Source organism: Haemaphysalis longicornis, unplaced genomic scaffold (assembly GCF_048455015.1).
Source record: "Haemaphysalis longicornis isolate Haplotype H1 unplaced genomic scaffold, Haemaphysalis longicornis Haplotype H1 scaffold_4, whole genome shotgun sequence".
NCBI lineage: Eukaryota > Metazoa > Arthropoda > Arachnida > Ixodida > Ixodidae > Haemaphysalis > Haemaphysalis longicornis.
This window is the reverse complement of record NW_027526361.1, coordinates 131,207,140-131,227,748: the sequence shown is the minus strand read 5'-3', so window position 1 is coordinate 131,227,748 and position 20,609 is coordinate 131,207,140. Positions and strand designations below refer to the sequence as shown.

General features: G+C 47.7%; 1 non-coding gene across 1 annotated transcript; it reads right to left on the bottom strand.

Annotated features, from left to right (window-relative positions):
• Positions 1 to 19,708: 19,708 nt before the first annotated feature.
• On the bottom strand, positions 19,709 to 19,799 carry Trnay-gua (transfer RNA tyrosine (anticodon GUA)). The gene is given in 2 exon segments: positions 19,709 to 19,744; positions 19,763 to 19,799. It is a non-coding gene; the product is annotated as a tRNA-Tyr (tRNA).
• Positions 19,800 to 20,609: the final 810 nt, after the last annotated feature.

The following is a 20,609-nucleotide window of genomic DNA, read 5'->3' as shown; positions in this document are numbered from 1 at the left end:
CACAACGCCTCCAGAAAAGGTCAAAGTGGGTTTTCTTAGCTGCAACGTACGACCGTATGTCCCAAATCCGAGGCGCTGCTTTAAGTGCCAACGATACGGCCATGGAACCCAATCATGCAGAGGGAAGTTGACATGTGCCAACTGTGCTGAGACAGGTCACTCCTCAGAAGCTTGTGAAAGCACCACTCAGAAGTGCCCGAATTGCAGCGGACCGCACGCTGCTTATTCGCGTGCGTGTACACAATTCAAGGCCGAAAAGGAAATAATTCACATAAAAGTAAATCAAAACATCACCTATCCAGAAGCGCGCCAAAAGCACAAGCTGCTTTCGGCCACATCGTACGCAGACGCCGCCCGCCGGGGGTTGGGGCGGCGTTTGGTCAGCACGGCAACACAGTGCAGCCTTCTTGCTGACGTGTTGCTGTCCCAACCCCCAGCTGAGCAGCCACCTGCTGCCTCTACAACACCTGTAGAGGCTGCGGGGGCCCCGTCTCTTGCCGGACTGCCTTCGGTAGTCCAGAGTAGTCAGGAATCGCCCAGTGTGGCGACTCCGGCGAATGTGGCGAGTGCGATCGCCGCTGGGAGCTCTGCTGCTCTCACTGTGTCCTCTCCACAGGCCCTAGGGACACCTGAGGGCACGGAGGAGATGGACACGGTAGGGCCCACAGAACCGCCCATCCTAGCCCCGCCGCCTGCCCCGCCCGCGGCGCATGCGGCTGGAACCAAATGCACCCGTAAGGGTGCCAAATCCAGGGGGCCCGGTCCGCCGGACACCCCCCGAACATCTGATGAGCAAATGGACGTCGGACCGTTCCTGTCTGCATCGCTCCGCAAGGAACGGGCTGCGGCGTCCAAACCAACAGAAAAGCCAAAGAAACCCGCTCCAAGAATACAAGCCCCGATAGACAAAACATGAACCCACACACACATTCCAGCACCTCTTAAAGGTACATAATGGGAACAGAAAATATCATGCAGTAGAACTGTAGAGGCCTCCTTAACAATCTTGATGATGTCTACGAAATATTGCATTCCGATCAGCCAAGTGTGATGTGTCTACAAGAAACACATTTAAACTCCAAACACACAAATGTCTTGAATAGTTACATGGTATTTAGGAAGGACAGGGCTGGTGGTGGTACATCTTCAGGTGGTGTGGCCATCATTGCCCGAAAATCATTGGCATGCCACCCTATACAATTACAGACTGTCCTTGAGGCTATTGCCATTAGAACCATAATTTTCAATAGGCTAATAACAGTGTGCTCCATCTACATCCCTCCTGATTTCCAGCTTTCAAGCTCCGATTTCGAGGGCCTTGTAGATCAGCTACCAGAACCTTTCATTCTTATTGGTGACCTCAATGCACACAACACTCTTTGGGGCTCTCACCGCACAGATGCCCGAGGTCGCCTAATCGAAAAATTTCTAATATCTTCAGGAGCATGCCTATTTAACAAAAACAAGCCTACATACCATAATATAGCACACAACACTTATTCACATCTCGACTTGGCCATTGGCTCTGCAGTACTCTTTCCATCACTTGAGTGGGATGTTGGCACTAACATATATGGTAGTGACCACTTCCCTACCTCACTAACATACATAGATAAAGGCCCTAGCAGTTCCCCTTCCCATTGCAAGTTTATAGAAGCAAGAGCAAACTGGAACACATTCACAGAGACATCTCAACTACACTACACAGACATAACACACTTACCTGTAGAGAAGGCAACCCAGCTCGTCACGGAGCACATTCTCGCCGCCGCCAAAAAGTCAATTCCCCAGGCCTCTGCGGCCCCCGCAACCCGAGAAGGCCCTGGTGGAATGACGACTGCAAGCGTGCGCGGGAGGCCCAGAACAAGGCGTGGGGCATCCTCCGTAGACACCCCACAAGTTTTAACCTTATTTCTTTCAAAAGAGCGAAGGCATTAGGTAAGCGTGTGCGCCGTGAGGCAAAAAGGGAGAGCTGGCGCGCCTTTCTCACATCCATAAATTCATACACGGACACCCACAAGGTATGGACCCGAATACGTAAACTAAAAGGACAACACACACATACCCTGCCCCTGGTTAGCACGACAGGGGACACTCTGGAAGATCAGGCTAACAGTTGCACAACACTTCCAACACGTGTCTAGTTCTGCGCACTGTACAAACACTTTTATGCAACACAAAACATCTGCCGAAAAGAAGCCTATACGCGACAAGAACAAGTCAAAGTCTGGATACAACTGTGAATTTACACTCCATGGGCTGAAGATTGCTCTTGCCACTTGTAAACCTTCTGCTCCAGGTGCAGACAACATTACATACACTATGATTCAACACCTACACGCAGACACCCTTGAGACACTCCTGCACCTATACAACCAAATATGGCTATCGGGGCACCTTCCAAGGCTTTGGAGGGAGGCCATAGTTGTGGCTTTTCTGAAAGAAGGGAAGGACCCTTCTTCTCCCGCAAGCTATAGACCTTTGCCCTGACAAGCTGCCTGTGCAAGCTCTTCGAGAAGATGATTAACCGGAGGCTCATGTACTTTCTTGAGTACAATGGTCTTCTCGAGAGCTGCCAGGCAGGCTTCCGGGCAGGGCGATCCACAAACGATCAATTAGTTGCACTGGAATCTTACATTAAGGATGCCTTTATACACAAACAGTATTGCATGACCGTATTTATTGATATCGAGAAAGCTTATGATACGGCATGGCGTTATGGCATTCTTGCAGACCTAAAATCCTATGGTGTAACAGGTAACATGCTGAACACTTTTTCCAGTTACCTGTCTGAACGAACATTTCGTGTCAGAGTCGGTACGGCACTCTCAAACGTTCACGTGCAGGAGAATGGCGTGCCTCAAGGTGGCGTATTCAGCTGCACCTTGTTTATAGTTAAGATGAACTCTCTCCGAAAGGCACTGCCGCCAACCATATCCTGCTTGATGTATGTAGATGACGTTCAAATATCTTTCAAATCATGTAACATATCCATTTGTGAACGTCAGGTCCAGCTTGGGGTAAACAAACTTTCCCGCTGGGCAGATGAAAATGGATTTAAACTTAATTCTTCTAAAAGTACCTGCGTTGTATTCTCAAAAAGGCGGGGCATCCTGCCCGATCCCGACATAAAACTCTTTGGTGACTCGATTCCAGTAAAAAGAGAACACAAGTTTTTGGGTGTGGTGTTTGACGAGAAACTCACATTCATCCCTCACATCAGACAACTAAAACATAAATGCCTCAAAGCAATAAACATACTTAAGGTCCTTTCACACCACTCCTATGGCGCGGACAAGCAACTCCTCTTACGTGTCTTCACAAGCTTGGTGGGGTCCCGCTTGGACTATGGGAGCGTGGTTTATGGGGCGGCAACAAAAACAGCGCTGAAAATGCTAGACCCAGTGCTTCACTTGGGGCTTCGCCTCGCGTCGGGCGCTTTCCGTACAAGCCCCGTACAAAGCCTATACGTCGAATGCGACAAATGGTCCCTAGATCATCAGCGAACATACAAAGATCTTCTGTACGCTTTTACAATTTCGTCAATAACCCACCATCCTTTCAAACCATTTATTTGTGATACACCCATGTCCCAACTTCTTCTTAATCGTCCATCTATCTCTGCTCCGTTCTCACATAGGGTGAGACAGGAAGTGTCAGAATTATCTGTCACCTTTTCAGACACCTACAAATCAACCCTTTCCGACATTTTACCACCATGGCAGCTGCGCCCCGTGTCGTGCGATTTGTCCTTTGTAGCGATTGATAAAAAACGAGTACCCACAGCTGCAATTCTTCAGCACTTCTTGTTCCTTCAAGATAAATACAAGTGTGCAGAATTCTTTAGCGACGCGTCAAAAACAGCCCGTATCGTGTCGTGTGCTGCGCACGGACCTGATTTTAGGGTATCTAACACTTTAAACTCGAAAAGCAGCATTTTTACGGCTGAAGCCTATGGGATATTTCTGGTTTTAAAGCACGTAGTTCATCATAAAATTCCCAAGTCCATCATCTTCACAGATTCCTTGAGTGTAGTACGTGCATTGTCATCTAAGCAGTTCTGTAAAAACCATGTTATTCATCTAGTTTACAAAACCATTATGTCAGCTTATGCATTAAGTCTAGAAGTAACCGTATGCTGGGTGCCAGGTCACTCGGGGATCGCCGGAAACGAGACAGCAGATCAAATGGCCGCTGCTGCTGCACTTGCAAACACGGTGGACATAACAACAATACCGTACACTGACCTTAAGTCACACATCAGACAACACCTTCGCAATACATGGCAAGCACACTGGAATGAACAGGCAGACAACAAGCTACACGTTATAAAGACACTCTTGGGAGCATACACCACTGCCACACACAACAGGCACAATGAAGTTACCCTGGCTCGATTACGGATAGGCCACACGCATGCAACACACTCATACCTGCTCAGGGGATCTCCAAGACCCTTGTGCAGCAGGTGTGGAGACGGCCTATCCGTGATCCATGTGCTACTTCAATGCAAAGCACTCCACACAACACGACAGAAACACTTCGCCGACTTCTACAGACAACACATTCCACTACACCCAGCATTGTTTTTAGCGGATGACCCCATGGTTCCTGTACAACGCACGTTTAAGTTTCTTAGTGACATCAAGTTTTTACACCTGGTTTCCTATCACGCGTAGTTGCTTTTAAACCCGATCTCATGCCACGCACCATCACAACCTGGCCTTTTACACCAGCCATCCTCATTGTCTTTTACTGAATTCACTTTGGTTTTTGTTGAACGTTTTTAGCGTTTACGGTTACATCCTTCATACCTAACCACCGTTTTGGCGCTCTTTGCCCTCGTTGGCCTTGCGCCATAAAACACCACCCATCATCATCATGACCATAGTTCTCAACGGCCTTGTCTATTGAGGAACTAGACCTGCGCCATGGCTCTTCTGAGAACACCTCTTTAATCCTCCTTCTCTTTACTATCTAATGATGATGATCTGTACATTGGCAAGGGGGCTTCTTCCTTTTCCGCAACATCCTCCCGCCCACGACAGTGATGCATCTACGGATAAAAAGGACTTGAGTAGAAAAAACATGCCCAAAAAAATAAAAAGATGGTCAGTCCAGCAGCCTGGTTTGAATCCGCCTAGCCGTTCGGTGACCGTTCGTCAGCAGCTTAGTTTTCCATCGGTGCTTTGTCATCCGATGGTGCTCTCTAATGACGGCCTTCGTTAGGATCGGCGATGAACGTACATCAGCACTTTGTTGTGTTGCAGGGAAGAAAATTCGGGCTGTCTCGCGCCCAGCTGGTCGTTCACATCGTCTTGGTCGGGATCGCACTTTCCTCGACCGAACCTCCCGTGTCTGAACACGCCTTGTAAAGGTGGAGGAACTAGTTGCACTCCGCCTGACGGAATTGGGTCGTAGCTTAGGCGAATGTCCACAAACTCTGCGTCTTGTCCTTAGTGTGGCAGTCCTTGTCCCTTTGCTGGGCTTGTCCCGAAGTCTTCGCTTCTTGCGCCGGTTCATGTCGGTGTTCATGGCATCAGTGTTCGTGATCAGATGTATTGAAACAACGGGCTTCTGATGATCGGGATAGGACTCTGGAGGTTGTGTTAAGCGTTCTTCACTCTGTACAGAATCCATCCGTGATCCCAGCGTAGCATTTGTGGACGCGCTCAAGGTTTTTACTGGCAGTGGGATGATTTCCGCCGTTGCCGTATTCGTCGTGAGTAATGGGTCTTCGCACTCACATACTTCATTGCGGGAAGCTATAGAGGTAATCAACGACCTACATGATGTTTGGACGGGTGCGACTTGAGTGGGTTCCAAATTCGTGACGCGCTGCGTGATTATCTTTTTCCCCATCAAGCTCATCTTCGATATCTTATCAGTAAGCAGCCACTTCGCACTGAAAATCATATATAAGTACTTGTCAGATTCTTCGTAATCCTTTTCGTAATCCTCAATATCTAAGAGGTCTCGTATCTGTCTGTCAAAATTTTTTATGTTTTCCAGCACTTCTGTAAGCGATTCGAGGAGGATTTTAAGCGTACTTATTCTCGGAGTTGGTGATTCTACAAGGTTGTCTGTTGTTCTGACGAGTTCGGTTATCTTAGCACGGAGAGTGCCCCTCAGCTCTTTCAGTTCACTCACGGCCTCCCTGTGCTCAGTAGGCTGAAGGTCCACAGGGAGGGTGTTCTGGATACGGTGCTGCTGCTGGACACTTCCGGGTTCCAAGTGGTCGGTGCGGTGCGTCGAGCAGCCAGCCATGGGGGGCGCCGTTCGAGGGCAAGTCCCACGGGATCAAGACATCAAACGGTTTCCCGGTCCTCGCGTGCCTCGAAGTCGCTGTGCGCCGTCATCTCGTGTCCACCAGGCCGTTCCTCCCGGGTTTCACGGCACCAAAAATATTGAGGAACTAGACCTGCGCCATGGCTCTGCTGAGAACACCTCTTTAATCCTCCTTCTCTTTACTATCTAATGATGATGATCTGTACATTGGCAAGGGGGCTTCTTCCTTTTCCGCAACATTGTCTACAGCCTGATTCTCGCCTGCTTTAGTATTGAAGTCCCCCATAACTACGGTATGCTGTGTTATTACTTTAGCCATTGCCGATTCCACATCTTCATAGAGGCGTTCCACTACCTGGTCGCCGTGGCTGGATGTGGGAGCGTAGCCCTGTACCACCTTGAGTTTTTACTTCTTATTGAGCCTAATTACAAGACCTGCATGCTGCCCTTTCGTTAATGCTATAGTGTTCTTCTATGTTGCCAGCTATGCTTTTATTGACTAGAAGTCCCACTCCCAGTTCTCTTCGGTCGACTAGACTACGGTTACATAGGACGTGTCCATTTTTCAGCACCATAAGGACTTCACCTGTCCTCCTAACCTCACTAAGCCCTATGACATCCCATTTAATGCCCTTTAATTCCTCGAACAGCACCTCTAGACTCGCTTCACTAGATAAGGTTCTCGTGTTAAACGTTCCCAGGTTCAGATTCCAATGGCGGCCTGTCCGGGTCCAGGTATTCTTAGCACCCTCTGCTTCGTCACAGGTTTGACCGCCGCCGTGGTCAGTTGCTTCGCAGCCACTGGGGACTGAGGGTCGCGGGTTAATTGTCGTATTCATGGGAGGTTGTGGCCGTTACTACACCAGGGGGGCCAATCCTGCTCTGTTGAGGGAGTGCGTTGCCAGCAATGGTCGCCGGGGTCAGGCCGCACCCCAAGCCCATTCTTCAATTCCATCAATACGCGGATTTTGTACTTTTTCTTTTTTTTCCCGGTGGGAATTGTCTGGCCCCGGCATTCGAACCACGGTCCTTCTGCACGCGAGGGGGATGCTCTACCTCTACGCCACCGCTGCTCTCGACGTTCGCCTAGCTGTGTTCCTATTGGCCGCAGGTTCGGCCCCGCTACGCCATAGAGTTTCATTCTAATATACACATATTATTATGAAACTCTATGCCCTACGCCGCACGAGCGGCTCGTTCGCGGGGAATTCTAGACCGTTCCAAACGTTTGGAACTCCGCTGCAGCAACGAAAAAAGGTCGTTTTGCCGGACGGGCGGCGCCGCATCTGCGAATTTGCAGGAAAAATCCCACCATGTAGAACCTGCTTAAGACGTCACTTTCCGCCCTTGAAGCAATGGGAGTGCGGGTTATCGCCAGCTAAACTCGAAATGCAGGTACGTTTGGTCTCCCACGGCATAGCAGCAGCGTTGTATACAATACCTCCTAACTTTCCTCTATCTGATTTAATTAATTTCTCGACTGCTATAAATTTTTGTGCAGCACGAACAATTCTGAGAATTGCGATGATAGACTACTGGTAATGCACCTTTTGCTTTCTTCAGTTAAGAATTTTTTTACACAAATATCCACTCCAAGTTGCTATTAGGGGTTGTTTTGAGTCATTTAACCACGCCTACGATTACGTCTCGCTAAACTAGGCTCATTCAAACCATTCCGTCAAATTGTACTTCGCTACGTACATTCTAGACTATTCCAAAACAAAGGAGAGAAGGGAACCCCCGTTTTGAAACACTCAAATGCTACCTGCTAATATATGCCAACTGTGAGCCTGTCCGCCGAAACCAGATTGGCAGTCATAATTGCAGGAGGCGGCCTCTTCACATTTAACCCAGCATCCTCTCTAGTTCCGCTACTAGCGCCAAATCGTCCCCTAGCGACTCTGGGAAATCATGAGTTAGTTGTAATTACCGCATCAACGCCGCCGCTGTGTTGGGCTAGGAAGCAGAATAATTATCATGGAAACAGCTCAAGGAGGCGTAGCTTGGGTGGAGGGTTGGCGCTCTTGCCCCTTGAGACTGTGCAATCAACTTTGAATGTGCCTCCCCCCCCCCCCCCCCTTCTAGCCCGTCTGGCCGCGTATTCATAATCCATATCAAGTAAAGGCCCGCTTATGCTTGTGGAACGTTTGACAGCATAAACCTAGGTAAAGCAATAAAAAAATGAAGGAAGCTCACACTAACCTGTAAGTCTTGGAAGTAGCGAAGCTGCACGCAACCTTCACGGCCATCACAAAGGTTTAAGTCCACGATTGCAGCCGATTTGCTTCTTCTTGACTTCCGCAACGACCTTTAGTGTATCATTATTGCTATAAATGTGAGCTGCCCTCACTTTCTGGGAAGTGATAATATTTGGACATCACCTTGGTGGGGCGCTCGCTACAATGTGTATTTCTCGTTCCGAGCAATTTTTTCCATGATTACAGTAAACGCTGGAGTTTTTTGGCTAATATTTGCCATTCTCCCCATCTATGTGTGCTAGGCTTGACTAACGTACGCTGGGGACACTTGGCGGTCTCCGCGAGGCACGTACACACGAGCGCTCGCAATTTTCTTGGTTTTTGAACTGCCGGGCGGTCGCCGCAATCTTGGCCAATCTCCCTAATTGGGAATGCTAGGCTTGACAAACGTGCGCAGGGGACGCGGGGCGGTCGCTGCGAGGCGCGCGCTCACGTGCGTGTGCTCGAGAATTTTTGGGTATTTTTAACCGCGGACACAAAAAATTACGATTTGCTAAACAGCTTCGCTGTTAAAAGGTTCCTACCTGAAATATTCAAATGCAAGCCAACCTAAACACGAGCAAAACAGCCCCAATTAAGAAAACATTCATACACGTATGCACACCGCAGCCACCATTGGCTCAGCTAGGCACTGGACAGTCTAAACCGATCAAAAGGTGACAATGCCAGCGAACTTTCCTTTAAGGAAACGCTAGAGTCCAAAAATGATTAAGAAAAACAGCTGAAACAAACATAAAAGAGATTGAAGCACTGAAACGTACAAAACAAGAGCTGGAATTGACCCAAAGAGAACAAAATTACACCAAATTTTGCTTATGGTGCCCAAAAATGTCATACATAGATGACACGCGTGAAAAAAGCACTTTTCATGTATATTTTGAACATGGTTCACACGATTGCTACCCAGAAGCGGAACCTCTACGCCCTGAGCACGAGGTCGCGGGTTCGATTCCCGGCCGCGGCGGCCGCTTTTCTGATGGAGACGAAAAGCAAAAACGCCCGTGTGTACGAGATTTCGGCGCACGATAAAGATCCCCAGGTGGTCAAAATTAATCCGGAGCCCTCCACTACGGCGCGCCTCATCGCCTGCGTTGCGTCGGCGCATTAAACCCCACAATCAATCATCAACCTCTACGCCACGGGACCAGCCTGGCCATGTTCATGAAAACAGACTATATAAAGCACGTGAATATATGTTGAAACGTCCCCTAGATGGCGCGATTAGTCATTGGAGCCCGTATGAGCCCCTACACGAAATAGAATGTGAACGTGCCGCCCGCGGCCCCCATCGCCCCCGCTGGGCCAGGTCAGGCCGGCGTACGTCGCTCGAGTATGAAGACACCAACTTAAATCGCCCTTGAAATCTTTATTCGTGTTACGAAAACGAAGCTGTGCGCGAACGCGACACGCGGCAAGAAACGCTGATATAAAACACACTATAGTCGAAGTTTTCGTCAAGCGCATAACACGGCACCAGTCGTACTGTTCAGATTAGCTGCAGGGCATACAATCGAGTTCCTCACTTTTTCTGCCTGAAAGAGAAAGACCACTGCTGGATATGGGCAGGCGTACCCGAGCCGAGCTCCGTCGCCTCTGTCATGCGTGTGGTAGCGTGGTGAAGCGAGCGGCCAGCCAATGTTGCTGCCTTGAAGAAGACCAGAAGCCGAAGGCAAACTTAACTTGTTTACTGCATGGCGAGAGATGAGCCGAAGCCAGGCAAGAACAATGCCCGACGGGCGAGGTTACAGTAGAGGACTCGAGCAGAGCGACAGCATTGATTCACTGCTCAAAACAGGAATGAACTACAGCGCTTGGGGGTGTGTTATTTATACCCAAAGCGCTAACGGTCAAGCAAACGTCCCCTCTAGATTGTGCACACAACACGAACGGTACAGACACACACAACGCTCTTTCCAGAGTTCGTGAGCGGTCGCTAGTAGCGGCGCACGCTGAGTCCGAGAGAGGGGAGATAGGAGGTCTCCGTAACGGCTTCGCGTCTTTCGGACAAGTTCAAGCATGCCTCGTCTGTTGCCGCCGAACTTTGAATCACGCAGAGAGAGAGGCGACAGCTATCCGGACTTTCCCAGACATGTAGCGGCGTGTTTGGATCCATCGTCTGCCGATATAAGCATCAGTCACCGACAGGGGGGCGCTTACTCGATAGGCGCATGTAGTGGAGGCTTCGCCACACAGCCGAGGAGTGTGGAACAAAGCTTGAAGCACTGGCGCCCGCTGATTCTTAACACCACATAACTAGATATCCCGCATATGCATCCTCACCTTCATCATGTCTCTTATGTAGTCCTGTCAGACAGACACATCCTAAAATATTCCGTACGAACTGTTCAAGAACTCAGAAAACAGTTCTCAACGAATCCTCCCATCGACTAGATCGTCCCTCATGCTGACTGACTATAACCGACTAGCAAGAAACTACCAGTATTTACTGGGCACCCGTGAACCATGTGCAGTTGCAATCAGGCTGCCTCCGTTGCAGCACGGGAGAGTGTAAACATCGTCCCTCGAGAGATACGCATGGGAGCGACTGTGCAACTCTAACCCCAGTCGTCTGTACTACCCGATAAAAACATCGACCTCAACGCATGAACCCTCAAGCTTTATACCTGACCGTAATCCACTTCCAAGTTGTGGGGCATTTTTTGGAGTACATCATCAACGCAATACAATTCAGACAAAGTAAATGGCTCTACTGTCACCTTCCAGCAGTGTGTCCATACTCTTAACACGAACTTACCCACCACCATCTCGCCCGAAACTGCTCTACATGTCCCGCCTCCACCCGAATGAACATGACACCACTGGACCATACACCATTGACAACAATTCAATCGACGAATATCTATTACATTCAATATGACTTAATTACATTATTAAGAATGCCCTTGCATGAACAGTGTAATCAGGATCAACAATGACCCTAAATCTTCTATAAGGGCGAAACCGCCATAACTGTTTACATTCTACAATTCCCTCTGAAACCTTGACCGGCTCAGCCCCTCTGGCCTTGCACCATATATCGAGGCGTTGCAACAGCGAATACAGCCAACTTCAAAACGTATACGTTGCATTCACTGACGTGCCGCGCATGCCGGCAACCATGGGTGTGCGCCGCAATGCCAATGCGTATGCGCGCCCCGGCTGCCGTTTATCGGCATGTGCATGAGAGCGAAGGCGTGACCACTAACGCTACGTCACGTGTGACGACACGTACTTTTTTGCTGCTATTGCGTTATATTTTTGCTGCCTTTCTTGTTCTTTCCTTCTCACCCACACAGGGGTTGCGTTTGACTCAATAATTTGTGAAACTGGTAATGGTTGTCGGCCAGCCAAGCGCCCTTCAAGAGCTACAATGTCTTCTTGGAACTGCAGCTTTGCTGTCAGCTGTGGACGTTCAACCGTTCAACCGGACTCAGGTGAGCGGTCTTCTTCGGCAGGCTTGCCATCTAGAAAGCTTGTGGCACTCTTCGCCGAACTGCTACTGTCGCTGTTTTGCTCGCTACAGTTATAGTTCTCGCGTTTACTGAATTCATGACGGCACCCTCCCACCGTCTTCATTTGTCGTTGTTTATGCTGTTTGGCTCGCGTCTGTCAGCTTTAATTCGCGCGCTGCTGACGGTTTAATTGTTGCACGGAGCATTCTGACGAAATTTCTCACGTTGGCTCTTTCGCCCGTGGCATTTCTTCGTTTATTTCCAATGTGGCGCTAATAAGACCACTTGGCATCCTCTACAATTTTTCTGTCTACATGGTTTTGTGCGTAGCAATCATATACTATTGCTTCCGTTCTTGTAGAGAAAATGAACTATTGCAGTGCGATCTATGCGCGACGTTAGGGCGTGAAAAAACGCTCTTGGAAAGGCCTCCTTTTGTGACCGTGTCATTGGTGGGGGCATTGGAACACGCTGCAATTAGCTTGATGCCCCCATTACTGTATGCACTACTTTTGCTTGCCATGTGTGCGTGCCAAAGACTTGCTTAATTCGTTATGTTTGTTCATACGTAATAGTATAGCTAAGCTATGTTTCCTAACTGATGGAAATCAGAGTTGGTACGACCTGGCTATCAACAGAGCAGAAGGCACTGCTTGTGTGTTCTTCTCTGGCGTTTCCCTCGGTTTCATCAGGTATTCATTTTTATTTACTGTGGCGTGAACTTCGTTCGATTATGTATGTTTTTTTTCTTTCTGCTGCATCTCCTGACTTCTTTTCTTTGTTTCTTTATTTATTGGTCTTCACAAAAGTGGGAGGTGACCAGGGTAAAAGTCGTTCTACGACGGCTTGAGGGTTCCTTGGCCACCCGCGGCAACGACTGGCGCCGATCACAAGCAAACACACACAGCCGGCATGAAAAATTTCACAAAATATTCAAGATTACGCGAGAGCAATTATCAAAACAACACTTACACAGCTACAACTCCAACTGCAAGTACAATAAATACGGAAAAAAGTTTACAAATACAAGCACTAAACAAGTTTACATGCTTTAGTCTCAAAGCTTCACATCAAAGCTTCAGCCACGATGCCGCTAGCCTGCCTGCAGTCATCCCTTGTCTTGGTGCTCTAGTGGGGACTGATAAGTGCATGCCTGTTGTTGCAAACCTAATTGATTACCGCCAATGTGTGGCCTGTAATTAGTCGCACCTGTCCACCACTGCGTTCTCACTGTGCGTACATTCAAATCACGCGTTTAAAGTACCGCGGTAGTTGACTGCCATAAAATAAGCAGCGCGTGCACGGAAATTAAATTGTATATTTAAGACCGACGTCGAAACAAAACCAAAGCGATCTATGAATCATTGGCAGGCTGACCTTAACAAGTCTTTCAATTTGCACCGAAACAGTGAAGAGCTCCGGATATCCGATGTACTGAATTGTGTTCGTCCATGTGGTTTTTTTACGTAACACGATAAGATTGGTTGATTTGATTACGAGGTTTAAAGCGCCAATGCAACACAGGCGATGAGGCGTGCTTTAGTTGAGGGCTTTAGATTAATTTTGGCCGCCTGAGAATCTTGAACGTGCGCCGATATCTCGAACACATGGGTGTTTTTGCCTTTAGCCGGCTGCCGCGGCAGGGACTCGAACCCGCATCCTTGGGCTCAACAATAGTGGCATCCAAAGTAGCCACTCGTTTTTAATTGGCATTCACTGCAGGTGAAGTGGACAGAAAACAATATAAGTATGCTGCACTTCCAATCGCCTTACAGGTAATAATGCTTCTTCCCACAACAACAAACCATGTAGAGTTTGTAAAGTTCATGCGGTAATAATAGCTGAATATAGCGAATAATCTGGTGTTAGAGCCCACCTGCAACCAACTCTATATACCTGACACAATTGCGTATGTTCTGCATCTTTCTCAGTGTGCATAGATTTCATGCAAGTCATAGATTTCATGCAACCACGCTACCACACGTATGTCGGAGGCGATGGAGCTCGGCTCGGGTCGGCCTTCCCGTACGCAGCAACGGGTTGTCGGCGGTGGGATGACAACGTCGCAACAACTGGTGGCACCGGTGGGATGACAACGTCGCAACAACACCCAGTACTTATATTAGAGGGCCGCAAAGTACCTCAGGCAAAAATTACTGCTCTATGCCCATAAACTAACTTGGAATCTCGCTCAAAGGAATTTTCTCCCTTTCCCGGTCTTGACGTTCTTCGACGCCCGAATTACGTCACTGAGGCCATGTAGCGGCTGTTGGCCGGTTTTCCTTCAGTCGCAGCAATGAACGCTTTTCGATAGCAACTTTAAAAATAAAGCCGCAAAAAAAAAAAAAAAAAAAGCAGAAACGGAACGCGTATCTGGTGCGACGAGTAAATCACGCAGTGCCGATCCGTGCTGGCGATAACTGTAGCTTTCGCAGTGCTTCCAGTAGCGAAGGAAAGAGTGAAAGCGCTTATCGAATGTGTTGCAGGGTCCCTTTAAGAAGAACGCCGTCTTTGTGGCTGTGGGAGGATATGAGTATGCTGCGAATGAATACGGCGGCAGAAAAAAACGGACGTGTTTTCTTCTATAGCTGTGACGACCCGACAATTAGGGTCGAGTCATTAAATTCTTCGCAGACGTTAAGAACGTTGCCGCCCGGTACGCAATGAGGAAGGGTAATAGAGACGGACCTGCGACTGCAGAAAAATTCCCACCAGGAAAGCACGCTGAGGAACATCAGAACACTCCGAATGCAAAAAACGTATACGCAACAAAATGGCTTGTCGGGAAATATGTACCCAGAGAGATTAGATTCTTCTACATAGGCTTCCCATCTTTGCAGCGGCGCTGTGGTGAACTCGTAACCTTGTTGCAACCGTTGTTTTTAATGACGACAATCTTTCTTGGGCTACTTAAACGCAGAATTTTTTGTCTGTCTGTATGTCTGTCTGTGACTCCATTCAGCCAGCGGGCCAAAGTGAAACAGAAACTCCGCAGTAGTCTTATATACCCACACCGAGTTCTAAACGCCTAAGTCCGGTGTTAATGTTCACATTTGCCAACATCGTTGAACGAGAACAAGACATTACGCAAATATAAGTCAGAAAATCAAAACATGAGTGACATTTGCAGTATTCCTTTATTAAAAAATTTACGGATGCTTGGTTTTTGCGATAGCAAATGAAATACTACATCAACTGGAGAAAACCGTCGCCTGCTGTTACTCGCGTTACCTGGCGGAATTTAGAAAACAAAACGGCAACAGCAACGAAAGGCTTCATTAGATAGGTTCCACGTACCGCTTGGAATGCACGTGGAGCATGGGCAGCGGGGTTCTATAAACGTTTGAGTAGGGCGTCGTGATTCACGCGCGTCTCCGCCGTACAGCAGCGCTGGCATCAAAACACCCAGCCTGGAGCAGTGGAACGCGGTAAATTTGAATTGACTTGCGCAAACCTCTAGCTGCTTATTTTGGGAGGGACGAGACGGGAGAGAAACAGCAGGAGATTTGAGCGGGAAAGAGAATGGAGGCATTTACTTGGCAGGGGCACCATTCGACTATCATCTTTAGTCGACATTTGCACCGAAAGCAGGAGATACGCTGGCCCTTTTTTATAAACGGAAGTGTATCGCAGGTGATTATAAAGTATTTAAATCGAGATGTATGCTCAAAAATTGGGACTGGCGGTAGTTTATAACACAGCATATAATATTTCATTCAACAGACTACACTATTGGCATAATTTATCTCTGGGGTTAATCTCTAAGTGTGAGGCATTGCTTTATTTGAAAGCGTGGCGTGCAGAACCCGATGTAACAAGCAATTTTTCGTCATTAATTCAACTGAAATTTACCTAGAATTCTAAGAATTGCTAGAAATTACTTGTGATTACTGGGTATTGCTTGTAATTTACGTGGAATTTGTTACAATTATATGAAACTACTTGACATTTCTTGGAGTTACTTTTACCACATAAAGAACCACATAATTCAGTTGGTGCACATTAGGCCATGATAATTGTTACGTGCGCGTGTGTGTGTGCGTATGCATGAGCGTGTTTACGTGTGTGTACAGCTTACGCTAACGGCAGCTCCTTTATTACGAGACCAGACAGACTTCCGCATAACGAAATGCTATCGCATTAAAAAATACTCGTACGAAGTTACTCCTATTGTTGGTCCGGGACGCCGGCGCATGTTTACTCCGTCGTGGCAACATACTCGCCTGGAGAGATGGTAGATCCCGTAAGATAAATCTAGTCCATATAAGACTGATACGAGTTTCTATGAGCCACAGTTTACGCCGCAGCGCTCTTAGCAAAACCGAATGGGGAGATGCCGGCAAGCAAAACACGGGAAGCCGAGCAGTTTTGCACGGACCTGTGCCTCCGAAATCACCCAGCACTGTGGCGCAGTCAGCTGCAGCCGTTACGTGGGACATGTGACTATGTAAGAGCGACGCGGCTCCTGCGAGCGATGGATAACAGATTTTGTAACGGGATACCGTGCATAATTGGGTCTAGGGGGGCAGAACGTTCGAACAGGGTAATAGCTACTGACGCCGTGGCCCACCTGACCATGTGCAGCTACACATCAACGGTGTTGCTCCTTCTGATTGCACTTGACCGATTACTTTTAACAGTAGAGCTGTTTAAGCTTTTAGTTCCGTCGTATAGCTTTGCCAGAAAACCCAGCCAAGCCGAGCGTTCGTGAGTGTGCGCCTAGTGAGGAGCGTCCGACGCCGGCCAGCTCTATCTTTGAGAACACTCTGCCAAGCGTTCGTGGCGTGATCTCTTGCACGGTGTTCTCCTCGCCAGTTCGCGTGCGTTCACGCCTGAAGTCGGCTGCGCAGACTTCAGGCGTGCTAACGTTCTAGCGCGTGCTAACGCGGTCCACTTTGAGAGGGATGTGAAAGCCTGCGAACAAAACGATCCGGCCTAGCTGCCAGTCACGGAGAACTCTCAGCGACAAGTTCCGAGTCTCCGACGAAGGGAGGGAGGCCGCCAGCTCTGTTGTTTTCTTCGTCGTTGCACCACTAGTGTGAACTGCTCCAATTTTTTAGTTATCTGAACTCTTTTCGACAAAGTTTTTTGTTATCATTACGCAGTTCAACACGTCGAAGTTGCACTTTGACTATGAGGTGCTCCGTAGTGGAGGGCTCAGGATTAATTTTGACCGCCTGGGTATCTTTAGCATGCGCCGAAATCAACGCAGTTTCTAAACAGGGTCGCCTAAGATAACTCTGCTTAAGATGACATCAAGATAACACGGCAAAGTTATGTAAGGTGTTCCTGTGTTGCCTTAGATCTCCACACGGTTTCCTTGTGCTAAGCAGCGTTAAAATGTAAGCGCCATGGTACCGGCGCTACAGGTCGCAAAAGTTGTATTCCTATATATGTGCCTGTTGTGACCAGACACTGTTATGGCGGCAGTGATTTTTTCGAAGGTTACTGTTCCCGTCACCTAGATTCACGCTCAGGAAAAGCAAACCTGACAAGTCAACTTTAAAATAGATGCCTGAATTCGCCGAAATGCTCAGCCGAAGGAATCAAATAAATTACGATGTGTTCGCATTTCGTACACTCGATTCGGAGAACCCCAATACAATGTCCGTGCAGTCCTCAAGAAGTTAAAAACAGTGATAGTATACGTAGGCTCCAATTCTCACTGAGGGAGAAAGCTGGTTACAAAAAAAAAAAAATGGCCGCGTATCTGCTCCTTTCGTTGCAAAAGTCGATGAAAGACGATAGTCGACTGGCGCCCCCACGTAAACGCCTCCCTTCTCTTTCCCGCTCACCTATCATGCTCTTCCTCTCCCGTCTCGTTCCTTCCAAGATAAGACGCTAGAGGTTTGCTCAAGTCAATTTAAATTTACTGCGTTCTACTGCTCCAGGCCGGTAGTCTCGATGCCAGCGCTGCCATACGGCGGAGACGCGCATGATTCAAAGACAACCTACTACAATGTTTATAGAACTACGTTGCCCTGCTCCACGTGCATTCCAAGCGGAACGTGGACCCATCTAGTGGAATTTTTCGTTACGGTGGCCGTTTACTTTCTTAAAATTCCGCCAGGAGCTACAGTGGCGCGGATAACAGCAGGCGACGGTTTTCTGCAGTTGATGTAATATTTCATTTGATATCGCAAAAACCAAGCATCAATAGATTTTTTAATAAAGGAACACTGCAAATATCACTTATGTATTGATTTTCTGCCTCACATTTTTGCAATGTTTTGTTCTTGTTCAACAATGTTGACAAGTATTAAGATTGCCACCGGACTTACACGTTTAGATTTGGCTGTCGGTTTATAAGATTATTGCGCAGATTCAGTTTCACGTTGGGCGGGTGGCTGAATCGAGTCACAGACAGACATGCAGACAGACCAAAAATTCGGCTTTTAGGTAGCCCAAGAAAGACTGTCGTCTTTAAAAATACGGAAGGATCACAAAGCATCTGGATAGGTTATCCAAAAGTAAGGACGTGGCAACAACGGCAGAGGTACGAGGGAGCTATTACATGCAGCACGGTGCGGATCACCCGACGTTGGGTAGAAAGGCTGGTCTATTTTTACCGTTGTACTTGTCCCTGAATACAGTTAGACCTCGATATAACGAAGAGGACAAAAATTCGAATTTTTTTTTTCGTTATATGCATGTGTTGCTTACATGCAGGTTTTGAGTTAAACCTCGCGTGAATGAAGCAGAAACGAAACAAAGTGCTAGATCTCAGGGACTCAGTGCCAGATCTCAGTGCTAGGTCTCAAGGATGTATTTCGAGCGGAAAAACTGCGTTATTCGCACCTCTTGCTACTACACGGCCCCCGTATTCACAAACGTAACTTAAGTATCACATCTGCATTTTGACAGTTTTGGGTACCTGAACGGGTTTCAAGAACCAAACTTATGCTGAAAAGGCGCCTTTTCGTTAACTTGATGCTGTTTTCGGCACACAAAATTGTTGAGTGGATGCTAGCTGGGACACTGTACCGGGCGGTGACGCTTTTTTTTTGTTCGCCGGCGTAGACGGCATTTAAAATATCGAGCTTGTCTTGAAAAGACAAAACTTTTACTTGTCCAGCTCATCACCGGCAAACCGACACCACAGATAGCAGTGGAGACGAGCAACTACACGCCGAAAGGCAAGCCTATAGCAAGTAACCAAAACCGCACTCACACATGAAAACGCACGGAAGTTTGCGGTGCGGGCGGATTTCGCTAATTTATTGCATTTCTGCAGCTAAATTCAAAAAAAGGGCAAAAAACAATGACTCATCAGAGTAGCGACATCGTTACCTCAAGGTTAACCGTCGCAGCGCCTTCGTTATACAGAGGTCGTAAGCACATGGGTTTCAATAGAGGTCGCAATGGGGAATTGAAAAAGTTCGTTCAATAATCCCGGAATTCACTACATAACGGTTCGTTACAACCAGGTTTAACATGACACGCTTTTCGTAAGCCTCATATTTGCTTCCTCTGTACACCTGCGTGACTTCACTGGCCAATAGTTACGCCCAGAAAAGAAGACGGTTCCCGGTCAAGGGCCTCGGGCTTGGGGGAAGTGTTAGTTAACTTTATTGGGACTGGGCGCCGCAGCACAGCGGTAGTTTTTCTTTCCTTGGACACAACTATTTGTGCCACAAGCGTTCTTTGCTCGTACTACTACGGAGTAAAAAAATTCAAAGCACCGTAAAAAAAAAAAAAAAAAAAAAAAACTCCGTCGAGCCGGATTCGAACCAGCGACCTATGGATGTCCGCAACGGAAAGCCTCTACAGTCCACCGCTCTACCAACTGAGCTATCGACGGAACGGGAGCTTCGTCTTCTTCCACCACACCTCGCGCTGAGACGGCGGGCGTGTGAAAATTGGAGCGACCTAGTTTGCTCCTGGCCGGTTCTTTCTTACCCTATCCATCAGGCTGCCAGTTTGTTTCGAGCGGGAGTAACTCGCTGAATCTATACCTAAAAAGCAGTGTGTCGAACAGAAAAAAATACTGGTTCGGGTACGGTTCGGGTTCGGGCGAATTCATTTAGTTCCGGTTCAGTTCCGGTTCGTCTAAATCGCCGATTGAACCGGTTCACGAATTGGTTCGTTGACTTGAATTCCCAGCTAAGTGAGAAAAAATATCTAGTAGCTTTTGTAATTAAAATAAAAACAAAAACAGACAAAAATACAAAGTGCTGCTGTTTCCCAATAACGGTCCTAAAACAATTGGAAGAGGTATTAGGCAAAACGATGACGTCGTGCTGAGACAGTATGCGGTCCTACGGTCTACATAAACCCACCGCCAAGAGATATAATGGTGGCATATATTTTCTACCCTTTCCTTTTTTGTTGACATCGAAATGCTCGCTATGAGATCTCCCATTACGCTAACCGTCAAACCATAGAGTTATAGAAATACCACCGTTCAATGCCAGCTTTTAATACTAGCGTTGTACACTTTGATCAGTTGCAGCATAAGAAAAAAAAATCCCACGTAAATGCTACCAGTGACTTCGATTACTTGGTCACCTAGAATAATTTGTGAGCGGTCACTTTCTCTAGGGTGTAAGCCACAGTTTTGTCAAATGTAAGCTTTTGTTAACGCACAGTCATTGCATTATTTCTCCGATCA